The following is a 6000-nucleotide window of genomic DNA, read 5'->3' on the forward strand; positions in this document are numbered from 1 at the left end:
TTCTGGGTAGTATATATTTTATCCTTGTAATAACCTAATGAAGTAGGTAGCCCTACTATTATTCCCATTTTACAGATGAGGAAACCAAGACTGAAAGGGCTTAACTAAGGTCTTCATCGTCTCACAGCAAGTAGATGCATAATTGAGATTTCAAACCCATCATTTGGCTCTAGGGTCTAGAACACAGAATGTTCTGTGGCCTTTATTATAATTAAAAAAAAAAAAAAAAACTGCAGTAACTTCCATTTGTTGGCCAGGCCCTGAGATGAGCTTTTTATATGTGCTATATCATAAATTCTTCATAACCATATTTGTCAGATACTGTTAACACCCCATTTACATTTGAGGAATCAGAAGCTTCGAGAATTTAAAGAAGTTATTCAGGACCCACAGCCAGTAAGTGGCAGAAGCAGGAGTCAAAGCCATTTCTTAACCATCTGCTATGGCACAAGCCTACCAACAGAGTGCATTCCAGGAGGACTGCTTTCTCTTAGGGCTCTGGGTCCTCACTGAAGAGAGAGCAGTAACCTTTATTTTGAGAGCTCAGGATCAACAAGCTTCCTGATTTGTCATTTTCAAGTTTTTAAAGATAATGATATCCATTTTAAGGTTTATGTGAATTTGTACTGTCCAGATATGTTGAATTCCAAAGTTACAAAATCATATTATTGGTGAAGATATTGCCTTCTTCCCACGAGGGCTCAATTTGATGAGAATATTACAAAAACATTTGGACATCGTATAGGAGTGGGAAAACTGAGAATGAAAATTCTGTGTACATCCATTCCATCACATTAGGTGACTTCCCTTCTCCACAGTGGTAGCACCACCCATGGTCCCTAACTCCCAGGCTACTGCAAGGGGCAAATGTAGCAATACAGGCCTTCTGCATGGATAAGCACTTGACATATTGGAAAGAGCTATGTACAAATAAATTACTTAAATCATTGTCCTGCATGCATATAAGAGTAACCAACGGATGCAAAACATTGAGGGGTGAGGGCATGTATGAGAGTGGGGTGGGGTGGGGGGGGCAATGGTAAGATATGTACACATATAATACCTTAATAAAAAAAAATCATTGTCCTTTGGTAAATGTGATTTGTCTCATATACCCACTTTCATTCCAAGCGTCTTTTTACCTCACACCCCAGTCATATTGAGCTATGAAGTTTTGTTTCCTCCTCCTTCCACTCTAGAACCACAGAACATGAAAACAACAAAAGCACAGACTATATGCTTCAACTTTCTTTTTGGGATCTGTCCAACAAAGACTGGTATTTACATTTGGCCAATAGTTCTTACAGAACAAAAGGAAGCTTGGTATAAAGGTTTTTTATTATTTATTTCATCATTTCCAATTCACCTTTCTCTTCCCTGAAACATACTCTCCCACCTCCTATATTCTTACTAGAGGGAGCTACACGCCCTAGAGTAAAAAGGAACACAGCTACATAAACTATCCTAAGACTCCTAAACTGAATTTTGGAAATTTAAAAAAGGCTTCTGAGCCAAAGGGATATGTTCTTGATTCCAAACAAAAAGGCAACTGAATCCTTAAGGTGTGTGCCCCAGTCCCTTCTGCACACACATGACTTAAGAAATCTAAAATTAAAAAAAAAAAATCTGGTTAGTACTATTGGATCAGAGAACCTGTAGAAATCATTGATTCAGATCTTGCCTTGGGGTTTTTTAGCCTGAGAATGCCCACATTGTGGGAAGTGAAAACAACTGGAAAATGGAACTTATCCAGAAAAAAACAGAAAGGAAAGAAAGGGCATCTCCAACAGAAGGGATCCACCTACTCAAAAGGGATAAGAGTTACTGTGTCAGGGCAAGGACGCCTGCCACAGCAATGCTGCCAAAGGACCTGCAAGCAACCCTCCTGTACATGCCCACCTGCTTTCCCACCTCCCAGGTGGGCTTCTGTGGTTCTCCCTAGGAAAGCCGCAGCCTTTGCTTGGACGCGTCACCAATGTGGCCCTGAACACTTCAGATTTGTCCTCTCTAGACTGAAAGAAGGTTCCATGACTACAGGGACAAACTATATGAATGTCCTCAGCACAGTACCTCATATACAGCAGGCACTCTGCAAGGGTATTAAAAGTTTAATTAAACTGATCACTCAGAATTGCTGAGAATCCTGATTTTTTTCAAACAAGGCTAAGATCAGGAAATAGACATCTGTTTAAACAGAGACATTATTTTTTGGATATTAGTATGTTGTTGTTATTATTACTATTATTATTCAGGATTTCTTCATCTGAGGTTATTACAAATTGGGGAAAGAGGAACCCAGAAGTAAGAAATAACAAATTCCATTTGAGCACTGCCCTAAGTGCTATACCAAGGGCCAAAGCTTGGCGAAACAGGAAAGGATTTCCTAAATAGAAAGAAGTGGCCGGGGTGGGGCGGGGGGGAGAGAAAAAAGAAGTCCAGGGATGGGAACGCAGAATTTGGGGGGAAATAGAAAGATTAATCTGGCACAATCCAAAGGCTCCAACCAAAGGAACTAGGACAGGGCCTCGTGTACAGCCCGTGTTGCTGGGGTCTGCCATGCTGGGCAGCCAAGAGGTGGCCATGGCTGTTGAGGTGAGCACCTGCGGACGTCCTCACGATTTCTGACAATAGGTCCTGAGGTTGAGGCACAATGCACAACTTAGATTCTATTAATTCTATTAATATTTCCTGCCCTAGCTGGTTTGGCTCAGTGGATAGAGCGTCGGACTGTGGACTGAATGGTCCCAGGTTCGATTCTAATCAAGGGCACATGCCTGGGTTGTGGGCTCAATCTCCAGTACTGGTCGTGCAGGAGGCAGCCCATCATGATTCTCATCAGAGATGTTTCTCTCTCTCCCTCTCTGAAATCAATAAAAATATTATTTCCTATACTTTTGCTTTATTATCAACACCCAAAACTTCCTATATCCTTGTTAGTTTCTGAAAAAGAAGTCTGGGCTAAATGGATATATCTTGTGATTTATGTGAGTTTTGATTTTTGATTGTTCCAAAAATAAAGCTGGGATGAGGCCCCGTGGGTGCCCTGCTGTAACACTCCCCCAACCCCTACCCCATTCTCTGCCCTTGAGGGGCAGGGCTAGGCAGAGGCAAGGGAGACTGACATGGGCTATCCCACGGCTGAGAAAACTGGGCCAAGAAAAGAAAATGTGAAGATAACTGGGGTACTTTAGGGGGAAGGTCATTGCTGAGGAAAAACAAAACAAAAAGAAGAATATTAAAGGTAAACTACCAAGTGGAAACTAAGTATAAATTTTATGCCCATATAACAGAGCAAAAGAATGGGGCTCATCTTGGTGGTGTGATTGTGAAAACCATGCAGATGCGGAAGCACGGAGGGAGCCGGCAGCCGTTCCAGGACGGAGAGTTGTAGAAAGCGTCAATGCAAACAGATGGCCCCGGTTTTAGGCTACTCCTATTATGATAAATAAATTTCAGGTTCTCGCATTACCTCCAAAGCCCAAACTACCGTGGCCATCCTACTTGGGCCCTGATACAGAGAGGAGCTCGGGGATGGCGGTCCCTGCGGCTGCGGCCCAGGAGGAGGGAAGGGCTCTGGAGTGGGCCGGGCCGGCGACCAGCTTTCCCGCCCGGACCCAGGTAGCAAACAGGCAAGTGAGGAGGCCAAGTCGCCAGCCTTTCCGGGCCGGTTTCGGCATCGGTAAGTAGGGACAGTCTAGCTCCGAAACTGAATTTCCCAGGCTTCCCTGAGCCCCGCGGAGGGTCTGACATGGAGTGACCGCGTCCCACACTTACTAGGCTTCGGTCAGGTGACAGGCAGGCGGTTCCGGTTCGACAGCCGCCCTCCCATCCTCCGCGGGCCTCAGACCCGAGAGGGCGGGGGAGGGACGCCTCCCTCTAGGTCTAGGTGATAAGCGGCGCCTCCCGCGCGCGAAGGGTCCATGCTCCTCGCCTAGGACTCCAGTCTTTCGATGTCCCTTGTGACCGAGTAGCCGCGTGGCCAGAGGATGACCACGGCGTGGCGGTTGCTAGGACAGCGCCAATCACCGCGCGGCTCCGGACTGGGGGCGGGGCCAGGAGCCGGGGCTCAGGGGCGGGGCCGTGAGGGAGAGGGGCGGGGCTTCCAGGTGGGTACGGGCGGGGCAGGGAGGGAGCCATGTGGGGGCGGGGTACTTCCACCTGGGCGGGAGTTCCCACACCAGCGGACTGGGAGAATGGGACTGTGCATCTGCGTTTGCTGTCACCGGGGAAGTCAACAACGGTGGCGAACATTAATAAATAATATCATAAACAAACGAATATATAGACCAGGCAGGGTAAGGGACCTGGCGAAAGCCTATCGTGGAGGAAGGCGGGAAATAAGCCAGTCAGAGAAACTAAAATACCATATGATCTCACTCACTTATATGTGGACTCTAAAGAACAAAATAAACTGAGGAGCAAAATAGACACCCTGGCTTGGATACATGGAACAGAATGATGGATGTCGGGGGGCGGGAACTGGATGAAAGAAGGTGAAGAGATTAGCCAAAGAGCATATATGCATAACTCATATTCACAGACAACAGTGTAATGATGGCCAGAGAGAAAGGGAGGCGGGCGCTGGTGGAGGTGGTCTAGACGGGGATGGGGACATCTGTAATAGCGTCAACAATAAAAATAAATTTAAAAAAATAAACGCGGGGAGGCCAGCACATTGTCGGAAACGTTGCCATTAACTTCTGTAAACACTTTTCAGCGTGCAGAGGACTTACTTTTTAATTTTCATGTCAATGCTGTAAAGACAGATTTTCTTCATTTTACAGTTGAGGAAAGAAGCCTAAAGAGCTGGGGAAGTTGTGGGTTACTCAGCCTGCAGGAGGGTAGAGCTGGGACAGGGGCACCTTGAGCTGCAGTTTTGCAGACTTGCAATGTTGGAGGCAGGGGCTGCAGTTACCAAAAATACTCTTATCTATTAGATATGAGAATTCCTATAGGCATTACTTTCTTCATTCAACTTTATATATAATCATTTCAGTTTTTCCTTATCAAATAAGCAAAGAGCTCAAAATATATGCCTGTGATTTTTCAGTCACTCAGAAACAAAATTGTACATACGAAAAGCTTCTTTCAAAAAAGATCCCACAGGCAAGTATTGTTTTTAGTATATTGGGATATTAAGTTGTATTTTACGTTTTTAAAACTCAAGAAGTTTAATATAACCTATTATTTCTTCGGTTTTGAGTCAAAAATCTAAGAAAGTATAGTTAATTTAAGAACTAAATAATTATATCCCCAATAGGGGTTAATTATTCCTGCGTTCTTTTTAACACCTTTATAACTAAAAAGTACTGAAAGCTATTATCTCAGATCACAAATCATTCCATGAAGTTATTTGACTATGTACCATTGGATCTGCAAATGACACCTGTCAACCTTATCACCAAAAAACCACCCCCCCCCAAACAAATAAAAACTCAATAGTGCTAAAGATTCTGTTCAGAAAGGAGAAAATACAGCGGCTATGACCATATTTGCCAAGGCCTCATTACTCCCTGCTGTCCACACCTTGCTAGACTAATATTCCTGTGTCACATGGGTGGCATAGAGCACACAGCATCCACATAGCCAAACGCACGGCCTCCACAGTCACACCGGGCACTCCTGTCCCCGCCTTAACCCCATGCATTCTCCCTTCCCTGGGACACTTGCCACTTACATGCAAGTAACTACACAAGATTTTATGTTTCGGTCAGTTATGTTTACGTGCCTATAAGCATAAGTTCCTATCAAAATGTCAAACACTACTTGAATTGTAGACAGATAAAACAGCAGAAGTCTAGGTCATTTTGAAGTATTGCAGAGCTGATACAAATGAATTCAGCTAGCTACAGGATGGCTCACCTCATTTTTGTTTGTTGACCAGATTAAGAATATTTTGGAATAAGAATACTTTTAACATAGTTATATAACCACTGTACTGAACTTTAACCATTTTTTTTTAATTTACAGTTTACAGATAATTTGTATCCCTACCCTCAA

At 44.1% G+C, this 6000-nt stretch overlaps 1 protein-coding gene across 2 annotated transcripts in view; it reads right to left on the reverse strand.

Moving 5' to 3' along the window:
• Positions 1-3952, reverse strand: part of VWA3B (von Willebrand factor A domain containing 3B) — a 167338-nt gene extending 163386 nt beyond the window's left edge. For both annotated transcript variants that reach the window (XM_080684536.1, XM_080684535.1), the window contains exon 1: positions 3775-3952. The gene's annotated coding sequence lies outside the window, so the exon portion shown is untranslated. The remainder of the gene's footprint in view (positions 1-3774) is intronic.
• Between the last annotated feature and the right edge of the window lie 2048 nt (positions 3953-6000).

The sequence above is a fragment of the Plecotus auritus genome (genome assembly GCF_963455305.1).
Source record: "Plecotus auritus genome assembly, chromosome: 8".
NCBI lineage: Eukaryota > Metazoa > Chordata > Mammalia > Chiroptera > Vespertilionidae > Plecotus > Plecotus auritus.